At 39.5% G+C, this 27,114-nt stretch overlaps 1 protein-coding gene across 2 annotated transcripts in view; it reads left to right on the top strand.

Annotated features, from left to right (window-relative positions):
- Window positions 1–27,114, top strand: part of WDFY3 (WD repeat and FYVE domain containing 3) — a 152,876-nt gene that overhangs the window by 7,884 nt on the left and 117,878 nt on the right. Inside the window, exon 2 of one of the 2 annotated variants that reach the window (XM_063156772.1) lies at window positions 24,288–24,382. The exons of the other annotated variant lie outside the window; for it this stretch is intronic. The gene's annotated coding sequence lies outside the window, so the exon portion shown is untranslated. The remainder of the gene's footprint in view (window positions 1–24,287; window positions 24,383–27,114) is intronic. 2 annotated transcript variants of the gene reach the window in all.

Below are 27,114 nucleotides of genomic sequence, written 5' to 3'. Positions count from 1 at the left end.
CACACACGCAAGCTGAGTGAAACAAGCAATGGATTCCCTGCTTCCCATGGGCTGACCAGCTTTCTCCAGGACAGCAGAGCCCCATCATGCATAACCATTTATTTGGAAGACAAACGCCATCACTCCCCTTTCCTTCTTCCCCTCCCTTTGTATGCTTGGCATGATGTCACATGGTCTGGAATATCCCTTTGGCCAGCTGGGGTCACCTGTCTGGGCAGTGTCTCCTCCCACTATCCCAAGCATCCTCAGCTTCCTTGCTGGTGTGGCTGGTACAAAGGGCAGAACAGGCCCTGGCTCTGTGTAAGCGCTGCTCAGCAATAACAAAAACATCTCTGTATTATCAACCCTGAGTTCAGCATAAATCCAGAACACACCCCCATACCAGCCACTCTGAATAAAATGAACTCTACTCCAGCCAAAGTCAGCACATAAACTTCCCTGCTATGAATTGGGATGGCCTACTGATCAGATAAACCCTAAAGTTATAACCTGGTTTTATTTCAGTAAAGCACATACACATATTGTATGCTTCAAATACAGATTATGTGAATGTTTAGGTTTTTGTTTGTTTGGGTTTTTTCTCCTTTTTAATAAATGGAAGCAGAGGAGGTGTGTGTACTGCAAGTAACGTACTTGGAAAAATCTTTTTAGTCTAGCTATGTGTCTTTGCATTGTGATCTTTCTTTAGAGGAGGAGATCAATATAGTTGATGTTTGTCTGAAGTAGCTCAGATTGAGTAGAGAATATACCAAGGTGAGGGTTTAGGTTCCTCTGGAACAAACAGAATAAATTTAAAAGATGAAAACACTCTTCTGCTTTCCTGTCTGTCCTCTTTTCCATGATCCTTTGCAGGATGAAGTTGAACTTGCCACCTGAGTAAGGATAAACATTTCAAATGAAAACGTAATGGCACAGAGTATGAGAATAAGCTTATTTAAGTAGTTTAGGAAAAGAAAAGGGTGCCATCATTAGTAGGTGTTGATATTGTGTGGCATTCAGCCTGGAGTTGTCTTGTTGCATTAAGCTGAGGTTTGTGGTGCTGAGGTGGAAGTCCCTAGACATGCTTGTTGTCTGCCTTTGAAATACTCACAATGAGTATGGAAGTGGAGCACCTCAAGCACTGCAGGGTCGTAGTAAATTGAAATGCATTTTTTTGACTTGGGTTCAATAGACTGCTGCTGTCTCTGAATACTCATCTTTATTATGTGAGGAAGGACTCATCTTAAAACTTAGGTTCACCTGGAAAAGTTTGAACACACTGGACAAATTTTTGTTGGAAGGGACATCTGTAATCGTGCTTGAAGCAGGACATTTGCAGAGGTTGGGAACATGGTGCTTGAGGCCTGACTTGTTACAGAAAGAGGTAAGGGTGTGGGACAAGCTTTTTTAATGCTTTAAATAGCAAATGAAGACATGGGAATATTTCATGTCCACTGTGAAGCCCAGTGGCAGATAGGCAGAGAGTGATATTTTTCTCTTTTTTTGCCCACATGATACTGAAGATAGTAAAATATTTTTTAATGTGGTAGGCTATCAAAGACTGGATATTTTACTGTAACTGTGTTTTTGTCCACTTGTGGGCTTATAACTGGTCTGTTGCTCAGACTTCTGTGTTTGCTCTTGGAGTGGTGGGCAGCAGTGATGTGCCAGCAGTGGCTGAGGGAAACCTTGCTGAAAAGTGAGCACAGCTTGCAGAGGGCTCTTACCTCTACCCAGGAGAAAGCAAGCTGCTTTTGTAGACTTAAATTAATTACAAACAAGTGCCCTTTGACCCTTTTACTTGGCTTAGGGTGGGTGTTCAAAGAAATAAGCCTGCACTTAACCAGGTAGAGAAGTACAGGAGCTTGGTCAGGAGCACCCTGACTCGACTGAAAGTTTGCTATTAACTTGGAGCACGTAAAGAACACTGGTCAGAAGTCACACTTTCTTGTTAAAGCATTAAATAATGTTGGAGAAATCTCTGAACAACCCATGTTTTTAAAAGAACTGCACTGTTTGGGGTTCATGAATGGCCTTGATATTTAAAGAAGAAAAGTAGGTGCACAGTGGGGCATTTTCTTACTAATGTTTGAAGACTGTCTTTGAGTAGTTTTCTGTATAAATGTTTCAGGAAGATTGCTCTGTCTACATGAATGGAAAATGGAGGCATGATGAAAACTTTAATTTTTTTCTATGCTATTTTCTCTCTAATTCAAGTATTGCAGTTATTTTTTAGTCTGGACAAGAGGTATTTCTGTGTGTCTTGAATTTTGTAGAATTCTTTCCACCTTCTTTTAAATTTTGTTGGTATGGTGATGTCCAGTTTGCCAGTTAACAAGCAAAAATCTACCAATAAAAAGTAAAACCAGCAAAATAAGTCCCTTTCCCTCTGTCCCTAGCTTCTTTATTAGCAGCATGTAAGTAGGAGAAGAAAAACCACAGTCTGACAAACAAGACATGAGGATTTTGTTTTGACCATTTTACTGTAACTCTTAGTCTTTGGGTTAAAAATAATTTGTGTTGCCCTCCAGCTCTCCTCTCAGGTACTGTTAGAATAATGCTTAGGCTGAGTTGTGTGGAGTGTATGTGCTTACAGATATTGCATTAATACTGTTCCTTACTCCTCTCTTGCAGAAGGAATGTGGTGTTCTCACCCTCCCTTTCTTTTTTTCTTTGCTTATGCTTATGTTGATGTTAGTTTATACCATTTGTAACGAATACTCCTGAGATGGGACTCTAAGACATCAAAGAAAATATTGAACAGGTCTGGGAGGATGGTGGCAAAGCTTCATCATGAGCTGAAGGCTTGTACTAAGTATGTAGGCTTGTACTACTGTCTCAAAATATATACCTCTTAATAGGTTACTCTCATTTTCTGTTTGTTTTGAAATGTCATGTTGATTCATCTCGAAGAATAGCTAGCCAGGTCTAAATTAGTTTTTATTTCAATAAAAAGGCATGGTAAAGGAAGAGGTAAGGACAGAGAACATGGGCGTTCTGGAGCAATATCTGGAAAACATTTGTACTGGAGCCCTATAATTACAGTATGTTACATCTTTTGACTCTGTGTGGTGTCCTTTCTTAGTTGAAAACAACTGCCTTTTGAAGAGTCTGTTGTTTCAGTTGTGTTGATCAGCTTTGGATGACAGTAATGTTTTTTTGCTGTAAGAAATTATTATCTACATAAGCAGTGCTGCAATGGTTGCAACATCTTTTATTTGAATGGAGGTGTCTCTTTCAAAAAGATGTTCTGTGTAATTAATGGCTGTGAGTTAAGGGGGAATCTTACATGGTTAATAATCTGTTCTCCTGGCCAGTTACCAGTCCTAAGAGGTTTCATTTTCATACTGAAAGTGAGTTTGCTCACTTTCCAGTAGGTGTTTTAATGCCATTATCTGCTTGGTCCAAGAGCCCTGAGCTGTATAAATATGATCTGCATGCAGAGATGCCGACTCAGGCTCTTTTTAGCTTTATCTTGACCTTCAATAATAAATTTAGCTTTCAGTAATAAAATATATTTAAGTGTTTGGAAGTCATTTGTATTCTGGTTGCTCTCTTGAGCTATAAGAAGGCTGACCTTTAGATGTCTCACAGTAGTCTGTTGTGCTGGTTTATGCAGTAATATTTCTTGCCTGCTTTGAAGTCCTCCCCTCCTTCCCCAATTCAGGGATGCCTCCTGCTGCCCTCGAGGGTCATGTAACTTACGTCACCATGGGCGTGCTGGTTCTTTTGGATTTGTGTTTTGTGTGTTCAGATCCCTTCTTCCCAATCTGGTTTCTAGCACATAGCCATGCATTTGGAGGTACTAAAATGGGTATGATTGGAAGGTGCCCTGTCTGCAAAGAGGTGCAAATAATTGTGTCCAAATTATTGTTTTGTAATTACCATCTACTCCCCCAGGGTGCTCATCCAGGTACATGAATTACTGGCTTCTATTTCTCATACTAGCTGGTGTACCTTTAATGTGATTAAAGGTAGGTTGCTGAGCTGAAGGTATCAGTTTAATGATGCTGAGCAGCATGTCCCAGCTCTGGTAGTGACTTGAGTATATTCATGTGAAGATACCATGCTTATCTCAAAGTGATCAATTTAATAATGCAGGTGAGATAGCATATATAAATGTCTCTGAGAAAGATGGCTGGCAAATCTGAACTAATATAGCTTGTGTAAATAACATTATCACCATTATCATAGTCACAATTCAGTCTCAAAATGGTAGAAATTTAATTACTCAACCCAGTAGGTGAGGGCTTGGAGCAAGTTGGGGGTTTATCTGTTTGTTTGGTTTGTAAGGTTTGGTGTTTTTTGTGCTGCTGTGTTTTGTTGTTATCGGTGTGAAGGTTTTTTTGTTTAATTTCCCCTCAATAGTTTAAGCATGCCAGAATTTCAGAATATGAGGTCCTCCCGGTACTAAACCAGTTTGTTTCTTTCTGGCTTCTGGTATGCTGGTTGTATTGTCAACAGGGCAGGGAGATGGAAGTGGAGACAAAGCAGTGCTGGTTGTGCAGCAGTAGGTCTTGGAGGACAGTTTCTCTTCTGAACTATCTTCATAAATCTGCAAACTTAAGAAAATTGTGTTGCAATCATCATGCAATGCTCTTTTCCTCATCATCTTTCAGTTTAGGGAATAGCACTAGTCGGTCTCACTTGGACATTGACAGATTTGTCCCTGCTCTTTAATTGTATGAGAAAGTTTGATTAAATTTAAGAGGGAATATTTCTTTTGTACCTCTGACACTGTTGGCTCTTCAGTCACCCTGAGTGTTTATTTGTACTCTGTTGCCTTCCTCCTTCACGTGGCTGGTTAGTGACACCTTTTTACCCTTGTGCCCTGTTGGGTGCTTGTTGCTTGGTGGTGGAGTTCTCCCTTTGGGCTGGTAGAGGAGGAGGTGCTCTCTGAAGGTACTTTAGATTATCAACATGGCTGTAGGTTTTTCAGCCACTTGCTAGCAGAATGCTGACAAGTCTGGACAAGCAGACAGAAGGAATGTGTCAGCTTGCCACAAGTAAGAACCCAGCTGAGTGACCCATCTCTGTTTCACAGTTAGTGTTTCTCTTGCAGTGTTTGTTCTTGTAAGTCTGGCATGTAAGTGCTGCTGTTGCTCCTGGGAGTGCTTTAAATGAAACAAATGCATTAATTCCCCTTCCTGGCCCAGTGAGTTTGGTTTGTTTGTCTTTTAATATTTTGCTCTTCCAAAAATGCTGCTTATGAGAGCAAGCAGACATGTGTGTGTCTGTGCTGGTTTGTCAGAGCATTCATTTATCCATTCTGCTGGTTTGAGAGATTTTTTTTGGGTCTTTTTTTGTGCAGCATAATCTCAATTGTACAAGGATCCTGATCTGCCCTTGAAAGAAAATTATGCTTTATGGACTTTCTGCAGGTCTGTTGCTGATCCAGACTGCTGGGCTTCTGTTTTAGAACAAGTGCTTTGGAATCATGCCAAAATATTGCTTGGAAAAAGATTGCTTCAGAAAATTCCTCCAGTGTCCTGCTGAAAATGCATCGGAGCAGGGAAGAAACCACAGATAGCAGCATGGGCCTTATGCACTTGGACCCATCTCAAAACTTGCTCCTCCACCCTTTTTTTTTTTAATATGGAGACCTTATTATCATTAAAAATCAAAGGGAGAATAAACTGAAGACTAAATAGATTTTTTTTCTCCTCTTAATTGCTTCTAGTAAGTTCAGTTCACCTAAATCCAGGATATTGTTGATGTTCTAAATAATATTGCTTTTTTTAGACAAATCATTTGTTGTTATTGTTGTTTCAGCATGTACATGCATGGGTAATTTGGGATTAGCATAATTGTTTCTGATTAATAGAATCTGCAATGGCTTCCTTTTGTCCATAGGATTGTGATCAGTGAGTTAACTTCAGTTTTATGCAATATATGTAAATCCTAAATCCTAATTTTGTTTCATGTTCATTTCTTGTTGACTAGGATGATGTAAGGATGATGATGTTTTGTGGTTTTTTCTTTTGGTGGACAGGAGAGTTGTTGAGACTTGACAGGTTCAGGAAGTGATTTATTCTTCATTGCATTTTTTTTTAGGCCAAAACACAGTAAGCTTTGGGATTTCCTAGATTATGCTACTGACAAAGAAGGCAAAAGCCTTTTAATGATTTAAAAAGAAAAACAAATGACAATTATTTTCATTATTTTATGCTATTTTTGCCTTCATTTTGTGACCTCCTCCAAAACTAAGCTTTAGGGTTATAAAGCAGGAATAATCAGATTTGAACATCTGCATTTGAGGTTCTCATGGTTTAAATAAATAGGTTTTCAGGACTTGTGTGTCCACAGAATTGTAGTCCATCTTCCATTTTCCATCTCCTTCGTGCCTTCTGGATGCATCTCCTTTTTTTCCTCCTGCGTCCAGAACTTGCCTGCTCAATTTTGTCAATTTTTTACAAGTCACTGATAATTGCCTTTTGGGTTTTTTTCCTCTTTCTTTCTAGTTTGCTCTTTTCTCTCTTCCTCCTTTGAGGAAAGAGATAGATGTAATTTAATGGGGAAAATTTTTCAGGACCTAGAATGAGTCTCACTTACATTTGCAAAGCCTGAAGACAAATTACCAGGATGTAAAAAGCCTGGAGTCTTAGGAGGGCTTCTGCAGTGAGTCTGAGTTAGTTGTGTGTCCATTCTTTATTGGAAAAGAGATCATTATAGACTTGAAGTATCTGATAGTGGATGGTGGGTGAATGATTAAGTTACGAGAAACTGCTCATCAGCTGAGCTGCACAGAGGGCAGAATTCACCTCTCGCAAGGGTGCGAACCCAGCTGTCCAAAATCAAGATAGATGTGCAATGCCCCTGCAGCCTTGGGAGGAAATAATTGTCTTTTGCAGGTACTTAATTCCCATTACCTTAGGTGTTGGTTTGAAGATCATACTTTCAGAGAGCTATTCGATCAGAAAGTACCAACTCTAGAGCAACCTTAGCCACCTAAGAAGTGTCTTTTGAGTAAATTCTGTTTGATGTGTGAGTTTACTAATAAGACACATTTTTATATAAATGTGTCTAATGAAAGTGAGTAGCAGAGTGAGGAGCTTTGGAAGCTTAGCTGTGAGATTTACTGTTTACTTAGCTTTTAGCATTTTTACTATGTGTCTTGTAAGTAAATTGTTTACAGTGCCAGATTTTTCTTATTGGATTCTTGGAGCACTTCATGTTTTGTGGTTTCTCTCCTTCTGCTCCTTCTTAAGCACCAAGTCCAAAAAGAATGGGAGAATGGATGGGATTTTTGGACCTTCCTTTCTTTTCCACAAGGAAGGGCATCGTGCTCTTTATCCACAATAGCTGTTCCAGTTGCACTTGGATTAGTGTACAGTAGTGTCTTGAGAGTTGCCTGGTGTTGCTTTACTATTTGAGTAGGTAAAATGGCTCCCCTGAGTCCTAAACATGAGAATTGTTCAAAGCATTTGCCAGAGTCAAGAGGGGAGTGAGTGGATTGCTGATGAAGTTGGTGTAAGGGGCGCTTGTTGCAGAGCAGGTCATTAATCAAAATTCTGAATTGTTGCAGAAGCATTAGGAGAGGTAAGTGGCTTACTTAATTCAGAACTGAGACATTATGGATAAAGCTATCCTGCTTTGTAGCATATTCACAGTAAGGGGCTTTAAGGATTGAATTATTGCCATCTGCAGCAATCCCTGCTTGATATGAAAAAAAAAGTATAAGGAAGGTGGAGTTGGAATGTGCTGCTCTCCTGTTAAGGTGGTTGCTTAATGGAATGTGGCTGTGACCTGGCCACTGGTTCTGGAGTTGTAACTGGTCAAGACAATCTGCTGAGTGTAGTGAGGCTGGTGAGACAGAGCAGCAGCTGCTGCATTTTCCTGAGGCAAGTTCAGCACTCGTGAGTTAAGCAGAGAGCAGTGTGCCTTGCTGCAGCTGCTGGTCCCTCAATAAGTTGTATATACAGAATCAGTGCATGGCCAGCATATTCCTTTGTGCAGGCTTTCAGGTTAGCAGCCTCCTTTCCCTCCACTAGGGATGCTGCCATGCTTATTCTGTTTGCTTATCCAGGAGCTGACAGGCTGGAGTGGAGGCAAGAGGAATACAGGTTAGGTGTCTCCCTTCTTTCTGAAATTGGCCTGTACTTCCACTGCAATACAGATCCTGGTATTTCCACTTCTCTGCTAGTTCCTGCAATTGTTTCTGGAAGTGGTGTGTGCAGAGCACAGGAGGTAACGTGGAGTTTTAGGGGTGAGTAGCAGAATACATGTTTGTTCTGTCTTTGCACAATCAGTGAATTTTGCAGTGTTCTAGGTGCTAGCTGGAAAATAGCAATGGGACATAAAGTATCAGGATGGCCATCTTAGTGTCATTGTGGGTTCTTAAAATTTTTTTCTGAAATGCCATGGGCCTCTGAATTTTATCTGGATGGCTTTCAGAGATTGGCAGCAATGACATGTACTTCCACATCCAGAGAAATTCAGGAATATTGCTGCATCATGTCTTTGCTGGTCCTGCAATGCAGTGGCTTTGGGCTGTGAGCCCAAATCGTGGTGAAAAGATGCAAAACTTCTGACCCAGAGGTAAGAGGAATCAAATGGACAAGACTTGGAGCAGAAGAGAGGTAATCACAGTGAAATGCAAATTTTAGATGAGGAGATAGAGCTGTTGTTCTTTTGGCCCGAGTCCTTAATGAGAGAGCTGTAATTAGGCTAGAATTATCTTTATGTATTTAGTGCTGGCAAACTCAAGTTCAACTGCCTCTTAATTAGCATGCAGTATCATTGTGGTCTTTCACTCTTGAATCAGACTTCACTTTCACTCTCCATGCAATGCCTCAGTGTCAGGTCTGCACAATACATGGCCACTCTGGAAAACCTCTTTCCTGCTCATTCTTCAGTGAGGTCATTCCTCATAAGTTCATTTTTCTTCATTTCTCTTATAAATGTTACACTGGGTCTCCTGTAAGTATCTGCAAAATATCTGGTTAGACAATTAAAATCATGTTAGTGCTTGGGATGTTTCTGTAGTTTATTACTTTGGTTCAAATGCCACAATAGCCAGAGAATTCATAAAGTTCTACAGCAGGAAGAGAGGTCACATATCATTCAAGTTGGCCTTAGGGACAGCTTTCTCCCATGCAAACGTGTCTTCTGAGAGCCAGACTGGAAAAGCCAGGTGGGAAATTCTTGTGGCTTAACACTGGCTTTAGGACATGTTGCTTTTAGGAGAAATAGATGTTTTTAGCAACGGTCAACATACAATTTGATGTTTAATGTTTCAGTAAGCTAAAAAGTAGTGTTTGAAACTACAGAGCTCCTCTTTGGCAGAACTTTACATGTGGTATTGTATTTATTAGCTTCTGTGCCCCAAAAATACTTTTGTTGCTTATTTGTTTTCTTAACGATGAGAAGGGCAGACATTGTATAACTTCTCAGGCAGCAGCAATTATGCAACTGATCCTGTTATTGTGGAGCCAAAGTCCTTCCTAGTCCCTGAGCACCAGCTGCTTGTGTTCTGGTTGCTGCTTTTTCCTTTTCTTTCTTCCCCCCTGTCCCTGCCCTGATTTGTTTATGAACAAGTTGTTTTTTTTTTTTCCCCATGCTGCTGTTTCCTTATTTTTCCAGTGCCAGTGAGACAGTGCTTTGTTTGGGTTCATTCTTCAGTTCACTATGCTGCAAAATCAAACTGCCCATGTACATCATGGGAAATCTAAAATGTATAGGGAAATAAAGTAACTTGATACTTTATGGGTACATAAGAAAAGGCAGTTGCTTGGATCTAAATGAAATATTGCAGATGGCCTTTGTTGGATTTCAGGTCAAAAGTTCCAAGTTCATGTTCTCATGATTTTAGAAACATGTAAATAACTGCTGTTTGTTTAGTTCCTTGTTGTTTTTTTTTTCCTCTTCCTACAAAGGGTGGGCCTGTGAGAAATTGTAATTTTTCCCCCTAGTCCTGCCCTGGGATTGCCAAATAAAATGTAGTACTCCTGTATATAAGATGAGGTAGCTGTAAATCTCATACTTTTACAGCCAAATGATCTCACTGCAGTATAATAAAGGCTGTTAATATATTGTAAAACTGTTTGCCCTATTCACACTCCATTTTCAGTTCTCAGTTTTATGTCATGTCATTTCCATTTCATGTTTCATGGCTTCCTGTGAGCCTAAGTGACCAAGGCAGGTTGTTTTGATCCTTGATTAAACATTTAGGGATGGGAGAAGAGATGGTAGACTGGTAGACTGCAGTGCTATTCCCTGAGTATACCATCTATGAGTCCCAGCAGAAGGAAATAATAGTTGGTCTGTGCTACCACACTGTTGGCTGCACTGCTTGTTGCCATGTCAAGTGTGATCTGCATCAGTCATAAATAGGCTCTAGTGCTTAGTGTCCTATATCAGGAAATAAATTGGGGCAAGGGTTTAAGGTCCTTATTTAGTTTATAAGTCTTATGCTAAAGATGTCATAGGGAGTGCAAAGGTTGTGTTTTCTTGCTCACAGTGCCTGTATTGTAGATCAGGTATTGGAGAGGTGAGAAGGTGCTGTCATTTGTAGAAAATTGGGGTCCTTCCTTCTGGGCTCTTTTTGTTGGAATTTCTTTTCCTTCAGTGGCAGTCCGTCCCTGTCTGCTTTCAACAGACCAGGCACACAGAAGATACTCTCTTTTGCAACCAAAAGACTGGATATATAGTGTGTTTGCTTCAGTCTTGTCAACTTACACCTCTCCCCTCCAGTTTCTCATGACAGAGACACTGAGTTCGGGCTTGGAAGAGAATGTATGTTGTAGCCACATTTATCACAGACTTAACTTGATTATTTCCATTGTTAGTGAAGGTTCTGCTAGAGTTCTTCCCTCAGCCTTGCAGTTCTGGCACTGTGAATATGAGAATGTTGTACTTTATCAGAGCACCTGGTACTGGAGAGACCCAGAAAGTAATGATGAGAAGGGAAGAGTTGTAAAGATTTTTCTGGAAAAAAGCTTGATATTATGTGTAATTCTTTATCAGCATGGTGGTGCTAATGCCCTGGTCTAATACAGAATTCACAAAAGCAGTGTTTTTGTAAGGCAGAAAACTTTAATTGGGAATTTTGAAATTGCTTTTCACACCTTAGTGAAATATTCTGTGGTCCTAGTAGTAGTGTCTGTTCCTGGGATATTTATTGTTTGCTTCCATATCACTGCTTTATATATGTAGTTTTTCAACTGATTCATCAAGGGTTTAAGTGATATGATCCCTGAGGAACATTTAATGACTCTTCAGCTGTTTCAATGAACATGTGCATAAATTAGTGTGTGACTAGATGACAAGGTCTGGTGTAGACTGATAACTTAGACTTGCTTTTTCTTACTATTGGTTTTGAAAGCTATTGAGCAGTTGAGTTCAAAATCTTAGGAATTGAACAATTTAGGAGGAAAATCTTCCCTACTTTGGAGAAAAGCTTTTTTGTTTGTTTTTAAATCTGGTGGTTTCTTTTCCTTGTTGCCATTACCTACATCTCCTCTTAGTGCAGTGTTGAGTTTGGTTACTGGAAAGTTTCTATTCTGTTGAAGACAATCAGAAATGATAATTCTACACATTTCTGTTGAATTGCAGGTGAAGATTGGCACCAATTTACAATGGTATTAGGAGCACACTGGAAATGAACAGCAGCTCAAGTTCAGTAATATTCTTGAAGAATTTTGTTTTTTGTCTGTTCTCTTTCCTATTAAGCACTGTTTGGATTTTCTAATTAAGTACTAAGGACATATTCATGAAATGGTAATTCTCTTAAAAGAGATTTCAGACTAATCTGTCCATTGTACCTTTATTGTTACAAGAGGTAAATCTCAATTGTGTTACCTAGTAAGGAGAGACATGAGAAGAATTTTGATCAAGAGTGGTGCTTGATCACAGTATTTAAAGACTGTTTGCACTTCAAACCCTAGGTCGAGAAGAGAACTGAGATGGTAACTTTTCACTGCAAATACAGCAAAGTATTATTGCCTGAAATGGTCTCTCTAAAGAAACTAACTCCAGCTTGACATCTCCTGACAGACTGTGGTTGCAATATGAAAAACAATTTTGTTTGGACATGGAAAAGCATGAAAATCTAGTATCTTATCTTGGTTACACTTCTTTTTCTAAAGGAGAGCTGAAGCCCTTATCTATGAAGATGATGACATCAATAAGCTTAATGACTTGTCTCATACAAGAGAAGTATATATGGTGTTTCCTGATACCTTTCTTGAGCTCTGTTTCACCAAATCTCAGTCTTAAATGTGTTTATTTTGACACTCTGCACTGTTCAGCAGTGCTGCTCATTTTGCCAGGGCAAGCCTAAATATTTCTGATTATGTCATGAAAAGCTCAATTCCTTCAAAATAACATCACATGAACTTTGGTTTGTTTTTCAGTGACATGGACAGCAAACCAAATGTGACATTTCTTTACAGAATGAGTAGGAATCTAGAGTCATCAAATTATGACTACCTGGTGTCATTAATGATATTTTTCAGAGTAACTTCCTTTCCCCTGGAAAAATATATCCAGGGGATATACACAAATAAACAGTTTAAATAGTGTTAACAATAAACACAATATATCCAGGGGATATACACAAATAAACAACAGTTTAAGTGCTGTTAACAAGTAGCTTTCATATTTCACCGGTTTTTAGCTTTTTTTAACTTATTTCTCATGTAGCAGAATGATAATGAAGCTTTGCTATTGGCTTGGGGTTTCTTTATTTTTTTCTCCATTGTGGACATTGTTTTTTTGTACACATGGTTATAGCGCACACAATTTTAGCCAGAATCTTGCTTTTCTGGTTTACTTTGATAGTTCTAGCACAGACTTTTAAAATAGTTTTAACTTTTCAGCAGAAAAAATAATTATGGACAACTTAGATTGCATTTAGTATAAGTAGTAGGATTTCTTCATTTGGGAAATACTCCAGGCAGGTAGTAGAGGGAAAATTGCAAAAGAATGATACTGTTGGTGGCTCACAGGCAGAGAAAGAATAAGTTCTTCAACTTATATTTGCAGCAAGTTGAGTAAGAATGTGTTAAGAGCAAGGAAGGATCAAGATGCATCATCAAGTAGCTGTTGGAATCCTCTTCCTAAATGTTGTCCCCTTTCCCTTCCTCAGCAAAAGCCAAAATCAAGGCAGAGCACCTGCCCTCAAAACAGAGTAAGACAAAAATCCATATGGAAACAAAAACTTCATGCATACACAAACTCAGCAACTATGAATCTATTAGAAATATTTACAAATGAAGATATGATTCTGTGCTTGTGTAAGAGGGAGAGCTGGATAACTGGAAAAAGATTTAAATCTCTGAGCTGTTGATATTTTCTCTTGCGACATTTCTTCATGATTTGTCAAGCAGATCATGCAAATATTGAGGTTACTGGATGATTGAAGAGACATTGTAATTTCATATTGGCAAGTTACACTTCCTTAAGTCATTCAGTGTCTTTAACTTTTTTTCCTCTTGTATTAAAATTTAGCCATTGAAAATTGTCTGGATCTGAAGTTTGCATCCATGTGTTTTTACAGATTTTGCTTTGAACATTTACCCATGTTTTTTTATGTAAAGACATCATGTCTGAAGTCTTGGCAGGAGGCTTTTTGTGTAGAATGACAGAAAGAAAACATGGAAAATTAAATAAATTTTCTGTGTTCTTACACTTTCAACTTCTTAAGACTGCTAGGCAATACATCAAGTTATACTGTAACTTGGAGAATAAAAATGTATTTATAAAAATAAAAATTAGTATTACTCACTGATCTGAATGTGACTTAAGTTAATAATGATCAGGAGTGGGTATTGAGATCTTTATTGGCCTGTGATCTCTCCTGGATCTGACATCTCAGAAAAAAAGGAAAAAGGAATGATGAGTTGAGGAATGAAGGAATAGTCAAGGGAGACACTTTTAAGAAACAGACTGGCATGTTTCAAGTAGTGACTGCTGTTGTCTCAAAGAAGAGAAAGAAGTACATGGTCATAATTTTTGCAGGTGATTTTAAGAGTGACTCCATTTAGACATGTCTTTTTTTCTTGTGGGACTTGTTCTGCAGTACCTTAGTTTCCCTTTAGTTCAAGGAAAAAGAAAACTCAATTAGCTTCGTTTATTAAGTGCTGGTGATGGGCTGCACAGGGAGGTCTGACCCTCATTTGTGAGGAGATATCTGTTCAACCTGGGGGTTGCTGAATAAGAAGGTGGCTTTTTACTTTGGACACTCTTTGATTTCACATTGCAAACTGAGGCAGTTATTGGGATAGTCAGTATCAATTTATTCTGCTGATCTTTTTTGGGATTTAAAAAAATTTTATTTCCTACATTTGTATTAACTGGGCAAGATGGGAAGTTTGATTCAAAATGAGATCCCTGGCAACTGCCAAGAAGGCAGAATCCAAAGATGTGAGGCCTTTGCAGGCAGTTTGCAGAACAAGCTCTACCAAGAACACCATAAATGATCTTGGATGTTATTCAGAATATGTCTTCTATCAGGATTGAGGCTGTAGTTCAGTGGATTTCTTTATTCCCATGCAGTTACTAGAATAAAGCATCATCTAATTTACTATCAGATGCTGGAGTAAAATTAGCATTTGTGGAAATTGTTGTCCTAATGTTCCTTTTCTAACATGCCTTGTTACTTCATTTAATTTAGAAATTGGACCTGGAGAGAGCTGTCCAAATATATACCAGCCTTGCAAACTTGCAGAGCACAAACAACTGGTTATTAGTGGGAGTTCAAGGAGCTGAGTAAAAAGGCTCTTCTGTGACATGAGAGAGTTCTGCAGCACTCTCCTGAGAGGTGAAGGTTGGCAAATTGTGGTGATATGACTAGCACCACAATAACTGCAAAACGTTTTATAGCTGTGCATGGGCCTTGGAAACAGAATCCAGGAGCTTAAGATTGATGGTAGAGTGTGTGATAGAATAAATGAATCTTTATTATTAGGATTCCTGTATATCATCAACTTTGACTTGTTCAGTTGCAATGTTGAACAGAATCTTCAGGCTATTCAAAACATTTATATATATACTGATCTGCTCTTTTGGTGGACAGACTACTTACTGCCTTAGCTCAATCTGAGCTGGCAAAATTCTCTGTCAGAAAGAGACATGACCCACAGACCTTCTCAGAACAGCAACATTTAATTTAACAACAAAGAAACAATTTATTGAAATACATGCCCTTCAAGGCTTGGAGTCGAAGGTTACTGACCAGAAGAGACTTCTTGTAGAACAGAAATAGCTACCTGGAAACCCAGAAATGGAAGCTCTGCTGCAAATCTGTTTCTTCTGATCCCTGGATATACCTGGACAGCAGCTGTGCAGCCCACAGCCTGAGAGCTGTGTGCTGAGCTGAGGGCAGGAGCACTGCTGGGAAGTGTGTGCAGCCTGGCTGGCCGCTTACCTGGAAGTCATCTTCCTCTCTGCCAGCTGCCCTAATTTTCCTTTCAGCACACTCTGGCCCAGTGCTGGTCACGCTGTGAGTGGCTCAGTGCTGTGTTTGAGGTGAGGATGCTGTTGAGGAGGTGCATGTGGGCTAAAGCTGCTCTCCAGGAAGCACAGCTACAGCTCCATTAGCTCTGGGACAATTTTTCCATGGACAAAAGTGGGGATTCACACATCCAAGAATCAACCTGATGGAAGACAGCTCTTGCCTTTATTAAAATGTTACCTGAAGTACAGCACCATGCAAGTGGTTGTGCTGCTGTCAAACTCAGCTCACCATGACAGGTGCTTTTGGGTAGTACCCTAGTCTTGACTCCAGGCAGGACCACCAAAATGTTGTCATGCCGAGATTCTCTGTGATCCTTTTTAAGGAGAAGTTGTTAGCACAGGCCAAAATGTTACCCCCACACTGCAGGAGCTGGAGAAAAACTTGTCACAGGACTTGTGTGCTGGACTGGATGACTGGTAGGGCTCTGGAGGAACCTGCTTGGAACTTGTAGGGCTGGATGCGAGTTAAATACAAAAGGCTTTGCTATTCAGGAGGTCTGCATGCTTGGGGAGGACCTGTCCTCTGCCCGGCATGTTCTATAGTCTGTCTGCTTTCTGATTTTTCCTGCTGTTTTTCATGTACTCCAGACGTGGTGACTAGTTTTCTGGCCTTCAGGTAGATGCCTGGAGAGAAAATTATATCCACTGGTAAAGGGTTACCTTCCCTGTTGTGAAGTGTCAGGATAGGCAGGAAGCTGAACGCTGCAGAGGGAAAAGAATCCATGCAGTTGGGAGGTTTGGGAAAGCAGGGCAGCAAGGCAGCTGACTTTGCACATTAAATACTAGAATGGGACACTGGGATTAAAATTTGCTCTATACACGACAGTGGGGAAGAGAACCTCTCAGGATCTCTCAAGCTGGGAGAAACTTTGGCAGGGCTGTAGTCCAACCTCCTGCTCACAGCTGGACCAGCTCTGAGATGGAACCAGGTTGTACTGGGCTGGATCCTGTCATGGCTTGAAAGCCTCCAAGTCTGGAGACAGCACAGCCTCTCTGGGCCCTGTTCTGGTGCCTCTCTGTCCTCAGTGGAGGAATAAAGCTTCTCTTATGTGCGGTCTGAACCTCTCTTGTATCAATTTATATCTGTTGTCCTTTGTCCTCCCATCATTCAGTGCTGTGAAAAGCCTGACTTCCTCTTTGGTTTGCCAGTAGCCTGTGGCATCTTTTAATATAGGTCAGCCTTCAGTCCTTGTTAGGAAATTGTAACTTTGTGATTAATTAAAGTAAATAAAAATGCTTATGAGCTTGGAATTAATGGCAGGGATAACATAGTGATATATTGATTACATTATGCAATATAGCATCAGTGAGTGTAGCTCTATTGAGCAAGCTAGCGTGTAGACACTAATTGAGAGGGAAAAATCTTTATTTACTTTTGAGTGTACTATTTGTAACAACTTATACACTTCTCTTTGTAAAAGAAACAAATAACCATACACCCATCAGTGGGGGAATTGAACTTAGGTTTAGAATTGTGTTGGAAGCCTTCAAATACCAAGGTAACTGATCTGTTCTTAGAAATGCCAGAGCATCTGTCCTCCAGGTAGGTATTTGACTTTTGGATTTCAGAATTTTAGATACCAGTGATTTAGACAATCAGGGTTTGTCGCTATATCCAGAGGGTTTTGTTCATCTTATGGAAAGCTGATAGTAGCCAGGCATTAGCTTCCTGAAATAAACAAAGAACCCCTCTCTATTATTCTGGTCTTTATTTCTCATTTGATGAAGCAAAATATTATGTATGTTTATTTAGGTTTATTTTATTCATTCATAAATAAAATAATGTATAAAAAAGACTCTTACTGTATCAATGTGTACCTGACTGATCTGATTAAGGGCTCTGTCCTCAGAGATCTGATCAACTTATAGAGTATCTCTGAGGTCACTAATCTGTAATTCAGAAGAGGTGACCATTGTAGAAATTTTGACTGTCTTCTTGGAGATGCACAGGGATAAGATGGGAGGCGTTGGACACAAGCAGCACAAGGCCAATTACAAGTAAGGTAGAAATTTGTACCATGAAGGTAAACAGCACAGTTGGTTCTCTCAGGGGCTGTGGGATTTCCACTCTCAGAGATGCTTGGAGCTCACATGAGCAGCTGATCTGAGCTGCCCCTGTGCTGAGCAGAGGTTGGACAGCACTGAGCTTCACAGAAGTCTTCCATCCTGTGTCATTCTGTATTTACATGCAAACAACATCCGGTGTTTCAGTGATAGAGATCACAGTGCTGTAACGTTAAGACCCACTTGCTTAGTTTGAAAACCTCTATGTAAGGACAATGCTTCTTATCAAGAATATAATTAATGAAATTTTTTGTCACAGGTGACCTACAAGTCAGTTCAGCATGTCTGTGTAGGGAGCATCTGGAGTTTAGCACTGACACATTGAGATTTATTTCTAAAAGAAGCACTTGTCTTTGCTGTTAAGAGCAGAAGACAGTTTATAGGTGCCTGAATTAATGCATCCTTGGCAGACTTTTGTAAATTGAGGATTGAGTTCGGCAGGTGAGAGCATTCTGAAGACAACTTGAAATAAATTTTTCTAATCTATTTAAATGTACGTAGTTTTGATGGTTCATTTACAGAGGGAATTAGCATTTATTTCCATTTGGAGTATCAAATTATAATAGTAGATATTATCAAAGCATGCAAATTTAATTAGAGAGTAATTAAAAGGTGAAGTAACATGAAGCGTGTATGACAATTTTCTTGTTCCTCTTTCACACTAATTTTGGCTTTGACTTAACATAAATGCAGTTTATGGAGCATTTTTTCTTTCCAGTGGCATAGAAATCAGACCTCCTGACTTCCAAATGACTGCAGTTACACTGAAGCAAGATTTGGGCTGTCTAACAGAGCTTGCCCACAAATGAGACTGGATTTATTTCCTTGACTTTCACTGTCTTGCTTTAAAAAAGTTTAAACTGTTGGTGTTAAATTTTCCTTGCTGGTAAATTGCACCCAGTGCCAGATTGTTGAAGTTCTTGTTTTGCATTGTGCTTTTCTGTGTAGAGGATGCTACTGGAGGAGATGTGAATGCAGCTGCAGCTCAAGCCATTTCTCTTGGGTGATATCTCCTTTTATTGTGTCTGGCCATTTGCATCTACATCTTCTCAGGCTTTGCTATATTGGGAAAAACCTGGCTGAAAGGCAGATTTTTTTTTAGATTAAGGAGGAACTTTTAAGTGCATGGTGCCCAGGCAATCTAGCAAGTGTTTCTGTTGTTTCTGTTTGGCTCTTGGACAACTTCAATGAAGAGGATCAACATTTAAGAGTCGTATATAGTAGGGTGGCTGTAACAGTCTGTCATTAAAACCCCTTTTGTGAGGGTACTTCCCTTAGCTCTTGAGTGTGAAGGTATTTTGAAGATTGGCTTGGAACTTGGCATGTTGTTGCACAGAGTGGGGTATCTTCATCTTCATTTTTTTCCACCCAATTAATTTTTACTTGTCTAAACATGATTAGTTGTTGGGATTATATATTCTCCCTCCACCTCCATAAAGTTGCATTTAAGCTGCAGTGGTGTTTCCTCTGTGCTCACTTCTGGTGTCCTCTTTCTAGTGTTTCCAAGCTGTGTTACACTGGGTCTTAGGGACACCAAGAACACAGAGTTATGGATGTTCTACCATATTCTAATTTGAAGATGGATGGAATAATAGTCTGAAAATTTTTAAGCAGTGTGTTTTGACAAGTGTCTGTAGACTTGAGTGTGCCATTTTTGCTGTTTTCTACCGTGAACCTCTGCAGTTGATCTCTGAGAAAGTGAAGTGTGTGCCTTAATGCATTCCTTCATCCTCCCTGAGCAGGAGGAGGTAATGGAGTCTTCACTAGGAAGCATGCATTCATTTGGAAGTATGACAAGAGTGCTGAGAGTTGGATTTATAAACAAAAAGCAAAAGAATCCGGGAATGCTAGTGAGGAGAAGAAAGTACCCAGGTGTTGGAGTTGTGAACTTTACTGGAAACAGATGTGGTACCTTTCTTTCCTTGTTCCTGCGTGCAGTTTTGCAATACTAGAGTTTGTTTTAGCAGAAGTAGTGAATAAGAAACAGTAATGAAGAGTGTATTCAAGGGAGATAGAAACTAGTTTTTTACCTGTTTGAGGTTTTTGTTTGTTTTTTACAAATGAGTCTGACCCTTATGTTGGCTTTTAAGGTCTTGTCTTTGCAGGGAAACATCTGGCTCTTCCATCCTGATCCTGTTGTTAAAACAGCTGGGAGTACTTTTACAACATATTGCCCACATTTGTGTTTCTTCTCTCAGATTTTATGTACAGCAGAAATATGTTGTTGCCAAAGTTATTTCTTATCATAGTGTGAATTCAGATCCAGGCTCTTGCTGGTCTGTGGTCCTGACCACATCTGACTGAAGGCAGGCTTTGACATCCCTTGCAGTGTGTCTGAAGGTGAACCAGTGAGGTTGGGAATGCATGCTGAGCACATATGTCTGCTAGAAAAGGTGGAAAATATACTTGGATCACATAATGTTTATGGTCCCTTTGATTTCTTTTCATCAGAGGCAGGATTTTTTTCTTTATCCAATGTGGAGTAAATGATAGCACTCAGCTACTGTAATTCCTATTAACAACAGTTTATATGTAATGTCTTCCTTGACTCCCCTTTGATGTAACATGTGAATGAGTTTTGTAACTTTGCAAAATGTGGAAGCAGGGAGGAAAATGCCTGGTTTGATGTGGATAGGTTTCTGTTGAATACTTTGTGTGTAGGCACAGAAGAAACCTTATGCTCCTGTAGGGCTTTCCTTTTTTGATATTCTGATGGCACCAGTATGGTGTGCATAAAGTTGATAAACATAGTTTGTGCACAGAGGAATATTTGGAAAATAAATAAGGGGAAAGCAACTAAGATGGGAGTCTGCATAACATTTGTATTTCTTTTTCAGAAATAAGATGTGCATAAAAGCAAATTTGAATGGTGTTACTTGATCAGTTTTCCTCTTTGCAGGAACCAAGTGGTTTGTGATTGCTGAGGTTTTGTTATTTAGCACTTTTTGTATGATGTCTGTTGGGTGTAGCAATCAAATCCTATTTGATTTGTTAAGGTCTAGAAGTAGTGAGTACAGATACTGAGGCAAAATAAAAAGAGACCTAAAACACCTCATTGAATACCTAGTAGGATATAGGTCTGGAAACACTTGTTACAGCAAGCAAATTATTTAATTCACAAGAACAAAGGTGTAATGGCAGCTAAGAGAAGTTATTCAAGTCATAAATACATATTATTGGAACTTGATTTAAACTTTTTTGCATCAGTTCTGAAGAAGTGTGATTGGATAAGAAATAGCTCAACATGTCTATACAAAAACACCCCCTTATAGTTCCAGAGTGCATTTGTTATAAAACACGTGTTCAGCCAATAAAAGCCAAAAAGCTTTTATTCATATGATGGAAAAATATTTTTAATTTTAATATTTAATATTTTAATTTATAATATGTTGCCTTATGTAATTATGCAGATTACCTAAATAAACTCTTAAAGATCTGCCTGTAGATAGTTACTTGTCTGAAAAAGATAATGTCTGTTAAAATTGATGGTAACTGTGGTGAAGTGTCACTTAGGTTTTTATTGGTCATGCTCAAGCTGGCCACCCTAATATTACGTTTTGAGAAAAGAGTTGCAAATGATACGTTACAACTCTTTGAACTGAAGGAAAGCCCTTCAGTGCAGCAGGGAGCTTTATGTAAGCCATGGGTGGGGATGTTTTTGATGGCTGAGACTTGTTTGGGGAATGACACTCGGAAATGTGCTGAATGACACTTCTGGAAAGTAATAGATGAGGCTGCTGCCAGGGTTCAGTGGTGGGTCATGGAAACGAGGTGATGCACGCCTCATCTCGTGGGCTGAGTCAGACGCTACCTGTGAGTGCAGCATTCTGGGGAGGAGAAATCTCCACCCTGTTTGTTTTGCACTGCAAGTGAAGCCACCACAACTCCCTGTTGTATTTGTTACTTATGGTGTACTTTTTCATGAGGTAATTGCCACTTGGGACGCTTTGGAAGTGGTCAGGAGCAGACGCCGGATATGGAATGGGCAGTTTGGTTCTTTGCTGTGCTGCTTTTCTGTTGTGGGTTTGAGCAGCTTCTGGGTAGTGTGTGATCTGCAAATGGGAAAGCCATTAGCCAGAGAGCAAGGTGCTGCCTGTCTGGAGAGCTTCAGTGTGTACTTACATTCCTTTCTGCACCCTTTTAGTGGACAGAGATGGACAAGGAAGCCTGGAGGCAGCATAGCCATGGAGTACTATATTGTCTGTGTGTTGCCAGGAGATCCATTGTCCCTGTGGAAAGTCAGGAATCTAGTTCAGGTGGAGAGAGAGTGAATACCCTAAGAAATCATCTAGGAAAGCTAAATCTGAATCTTGTCTGAAAAACATAATCCTTTTGTCCAGGAAATGTTTTGTTGAACATGCCAGTCAGTATACTTTCTAGAGATATTTCTCCTTTACACTGGAGATTCAATAAGGCAGAAAGGTGACTAAGCTATGCTGCCCTCTTGACACTGACCAGAACTGGTTCTCCTTTCTCAGAAATTGCAGTAGAGTTTTTGTCAGAGTAGCTGCCATTTCTTCTTGAGGGCTCCTGTGCCTCCACTAGACTGGGGATGTGAAGAGACTGGAGTGATTTGAAGTGTTTTTGGTGCTTCTAGAGTTTTGCTCTTGACTGGTGGATTCAAAACTAACCTGTTTTGTTGCTTAGTTTAGTTGCATTTCTTTGGAGGATATTGGTGTTTTGGGATATTCCAGGTTGAAAACATCTTCCTTTTTCTCATTGCTATAGTGTAGATAGTGTGTGCTATTGGTCTTGCAGTCACTTTTGCTAACTGATGACCACAGGGAGAATTAAAGCTTGGGCAATGCTGAAGATTGGTTGATGGAAGTAAGGTAGGAGTGCTTTATTTTTTTGGCACCACAGAAGGAATTTAGTTTTTGTTAACTATGTTTAAACAGGACCTCCTGCTCCCCTGTGTTTATTGGTTTTGAGACTGCAAGTCAAAACAATTCACTTTGTGCAGATACATTTGATAAAGTCTTTCTCAAGCTGTTGTGACCCTGACAAAATATAGAAGTAGGATAAATGTAGGGGAATCAGGACTTAGAGACAAGGCATTCCAAATGTACTCTGGGAGTATAGATAAACCATAGATAAACTTTTGGTTCAGGACCAAGTAAATAGCAAATAGAGAGAGGGTTGCAAGCTGTCTTCAAGGTTGTACTTCCTCATGACCTTTCTTACAGTTTTAGCTGGAAAAGATGATGATACTACCCTTTAATTTCTGCTCAAGGAAGCTTGTGGGTTTTGTGTACTTGTAGTATAATTGGTCATTTGAGCTTTGCAAAATGTAAGCATTAATTAAGTTCAGTGCAATCACAGTCTGTTCTGATTTGGAGCCTGAAACCTCCACTGTCTGTATTTAAAAACAAAAAAAATATAATTTTGAACCTGAGAGGCATTTGGTTACATAATAAAGTTCTTAATAGGGTGAAATGAAGATAGCTGAAACAGCAGTTCCTTATTTGTTTTAAGGTTTGTCCAGTAACTGTTCCTATGGCAAAAGGACATTTGTTTATCATCTTAGTTTAAATGTTTACTTGCTTCTGCAGAGATAAAATCAAAGTGCTCTCCCTACTTTTGGAATTTCTGAGTTCCATGATCCAATTTCTACAGTTTTACGTGCTGTGTACACAGGTGGTATTTGGTTGTGGCTGATGGTTCCTTACGTTGCTCATGAGCTGATAGAACTGGAGGGAGAAGATTTCATGGTCATGGATGATGGAATTAAGAGAGAAATTCTCCTTTAGTTGTTAATGCTGAACACTTGAACTTGCTAGCAAGTTACTAAAGATTTTAGAGCATAGAACAACATCATAACAAAATTTTAACCTCTGCAACATCACTGTGAGCGAGATCTTCACATTAGTGCCATCTCTTACAAAGCCTTTCAAAGGTGTCTGATGCTGTGCTGCTTTTTTTACCCAAGTCAGTTTCCCCCCTCCAAAATATTATCTGTTTCTTTTAATGTAGAAAATATTAAAACAATAAATTATATAAGTAGTATTATGAAGTTTTTCCAGTTGCTTCAGGTATGTCTGTGTTGTGTGGTGCTCAGGAGTGTAGGAGCCCTGTACTAATAGTGCCAAATGGGACTGACTGGGAATCAGAGGAAAAATAATCAGAGGTCTGCCAATTCATGGTTATAACCAAGGTGCAGCATTTCACCTAGTTATTTGCCAGGTCCTACAGTTGCCACTGCTGGGTTTACTGCCTCTATCACCTGTCTGGGTTAGCTGGAGAACCTTGTGATGGATTCCTGGAGTTGTGCTGAAGTGAGCTCACACTTGATGCCCCTTGTTGGCTTGTGTGTGTCTGCTTGCAGGTTCGAAGATGAATATTTTATAACTCTGAAAATAAAGAGGCAGACAAACTAGGGGAGAGGCCAGGGAAAACTGTGTTCAGTAGCTTCACAGTTGCTCAGCTAGGTTAATATCAATGTAGCTTAGTTCTTATTCCTGTGCTGTAATGGTGGGAAGTCACTTGCTTCCTCAGAGGGATGCTCTTGCTGATCATGGGCTGTCAGTGCATTAATTACTAGGCTTGTGCTTTATATTAACTCTTTTAGTACTTCATATGCTCTCAGTGAGTGTCATTTAATCAGAGAAATACTGCTGTGTTGTCAGTTTCTAGTTTGCTACTGTTCCTTTTCCTAGAGCTATTTAAAGGATTTCTTAGTTTGTGAAAGTCCAGTTGTCATAGGAATGACTCCTCTTTCATTTCAGAAGAGTAGAGCTCTGTGACTTCATTGTCACATTTATATTCTAACCTTTTTCTCTTTTACCTAGTGAGAGAGCAGCTTTGGTGTTGAAGAGAAACCTCGGAAAGGAATGGGCCCTGTTCTCTTGAAGCTGTTTGCTCTGATCCCAGGAATGCTGTAGAGGTTAGTGATGTGAATGTTGAAGAGCTTTTGTGGAAATTGCCTTTTGATTTGTAATTGGCACACCCTTCAATAAATTCTGTGTGAAGCAGTTCATTTGCCTGTCACAGAAAGGGAGTTAATTCAAGCACTGTCAGAATACAGTCAGCTTAAAATTGCTCTACCCAAACAAAATTTAGGATTCTGTTTATTTGTGGGGATGCTGTGGAAATACATTGCTGAGTGGTCACAGAAAGTTGTGTGGGTGTGATGCATGCTCAGAGACAAGCTGCATTAAACTTGGAGGTTTTCATCAATAGGTTAAAAAAAACCAGTAAGAATGATCATAATACATGAGTCTATAGTGCCTGATTCTTCTTTGAATTTCTCAAATCTCTCATTTTTACTTTGAGAGAAGAATACTCCTGATCTTCAGTAGAGTTGACAGGCTAGGAAGGGTCCATTCTGTATCCACACAGAGGTAATGCTATCTCTGCTTCTGCCTCAAGTGCCTTGTATTTCGGTGTTATATCCTAGTTTACTTGGGTTTGTGCAAACTGAATAGACTGCTTGCTGTGAATGTTTATCCCCAGAGCTCTATAGCCCTTCTACGAACATTACGGCCTACAAGAGGCTTCCTTTTGCAACTAGAACTTTCAGTCTAGCTTACTTCCATGTTTTTTGGAAAGTTGCCTATGATTAAGTAGATTTGTCACCTAGTGGATTACTTTTTAACTAGTGAAGTAAAAAAAAGTGTAGCTGTTAAATTCAGTAAGGCTTGGTTTGCTGATGAAAAATGAATGTAGCAAGTAAAATTAGATGGAATAGGGGGAGAGGGAAGAGGTAGGCTGGTTGAAGTGCAATGCTGAAGCAAAGAAGTGAATTTCCTTTGGAGCAGTTGAGTTAAAATCTGTTAAATCTGTCTGGCTTTTTAGAATCTGTAAAGGATTCTAATCTTTGTTAGCTTACTTTACAAGTATAGAGGTGTGTGTGGTGTGGCTACTGAAGAGTAATGTCCAAGCTTTGCTAGGACACCCTTTGACATACAGACCTGTTTGGAGCAAAAAGAAAAACAACCCAGTGGAAAAAAGGCTGCAGCATGTCACAGATGCTGAAAGTGACGAAGTGACCCAGTGGGAAAAGACAAGAAAATGTTAGTTGGCCTCACTCTTTCAGGCATGAAGAGCTCAACAACAGCAAGTGCTGCCACTTTCTTATCAAAAGCTGCAGCCATTGATGTATTCTCGCCATCTTTATCTTGCTTTATATAAAACTGAGAGTTTTATATTAAAGTGTGAGGTATCACTTCTAATTTAACAAAAGTATAGAGAAAGACAGAAACCCCAAAGCACATCCTTCCATGTGAAATCCTGCACTCCAACATCAGTACTTTCATTCTAGCTCTGTGCTGCCACTTTTGTTTCCAATGTTTTATTCATTAACAAAAACCACAAACCTGCCTACGAGGGGGTCTGACTGAAATATGCCTTTTTTTTTACTTTAATAGAAAATACCTAGCTCCTTTGAGCCTATTGTGTTTAGATTTTTTTGAGACATATATACTACTTTATGGAGAATAAAAGAAGATGAAAAATTCATCTCTTCTCATGGTAGTCTCCCTCTTGACTTAGTAAAAGCAGTTGGTTTCAAGTGCCTGTTGAATGCAGACTATTTTGTGACTCTGTGAAGACTGTCTTGTTAGAATCCTGATCTGCTATTCAGGTACTTATGTAGTAAATATTTCCTTGGCACTTCATGCATCCTGTTCTTTCAGTTCTGAGGACATGCAAGAACTGGCAGAACTGAACAGCTTGGTTTTAGGTTACGTTCCTTTCAGACCCAAGCCTGCTATATTTGATTTGGTTGAGCTCTCCATGGGGCCATGTTGAGTTTCTCTCCAGCTGTGGAATGACTTAGCTGCAGCTACATGGATAATAGTAAAAACTGTGATGCAGTTTATGAGTGCACAGGAGATAATGAGATAAGGGAAGACAGCCAACCAACATAAATTTGCTAGGGAGAAAATTGTGTCAAACTGATTAGTTTGCTTCCTTGACAGATGAATTAGATTAGTGCATAAGGGAGGCAAGGGATAGAAGTGATACAAATAGAAGTGTATAAGGTTCTGAAGGATGTTCTTTTGAGCCTAATATGTGCAGTGTTTTGGTTTTTTAAATGGGATCTTCCTTAAATTACTATATTGCAGGAGCAAAAATTATTAACAATGGTTCTGTGGAGCACTTAATAGGGATTTGAGATCACTTGGAAAAGCATTTGAAGTAGGCTTCCATACTATACTAGCTTGTCATGGCTGGGTTTGTCAATGGCACCCATTATTTAGATTTTAGTACATGGAGTAGAGTTTACTTACGAGGTGTGCAGGTGAGGTCAGTCCGGGAGTAGACAGAATGTGCAGCTCAGAGGGTTGATATGAAGCTGTTTGTCACTGGGGTAAGCAAAGTGTGTGTGTTGGCTTGACCTGACTCACCCTGTGTTTATTTGTTATACCAAAGGAGCTCAGTCAGTGTGTGTAACCTAATTATGCTGAGTTTACGGCACTGGATGGCCTCTTCCAACTCTCACAGCACAGCTTGTGGTACTTTTTTATCCTTTAGAAAACTGTAGCACTGAAACCTAGAACTGGAAAGGAAGTCTTTGTTTACTTACAGCAGTTTCTTTATTCTGCCACAGGCAGAAAAATGTGTGAGTAAGGAAGAGTGACCATATTTTTTAAGAGCTTTTGTAGAATAAGATAT

The sequence above is a fragment of the Melospiza melodia genome, chromosome 5 (genome assembly GCF_035770615.1).
Source record: "Melospiza melodia melodia isolate bMelMel2 chromosome 5, bMelMel2.pri, whole genome shotgun sequence".
NCBI lineage: Eukaryota > Metazoa > Chordata > Aves > Passeriformes > Passerellidae > Melospiza > Melospiza melodia.
Note: the sequence above shows the minus strand (reverse complement) of the source record. Positions and strands in the feature narration are given on the sequence as shown.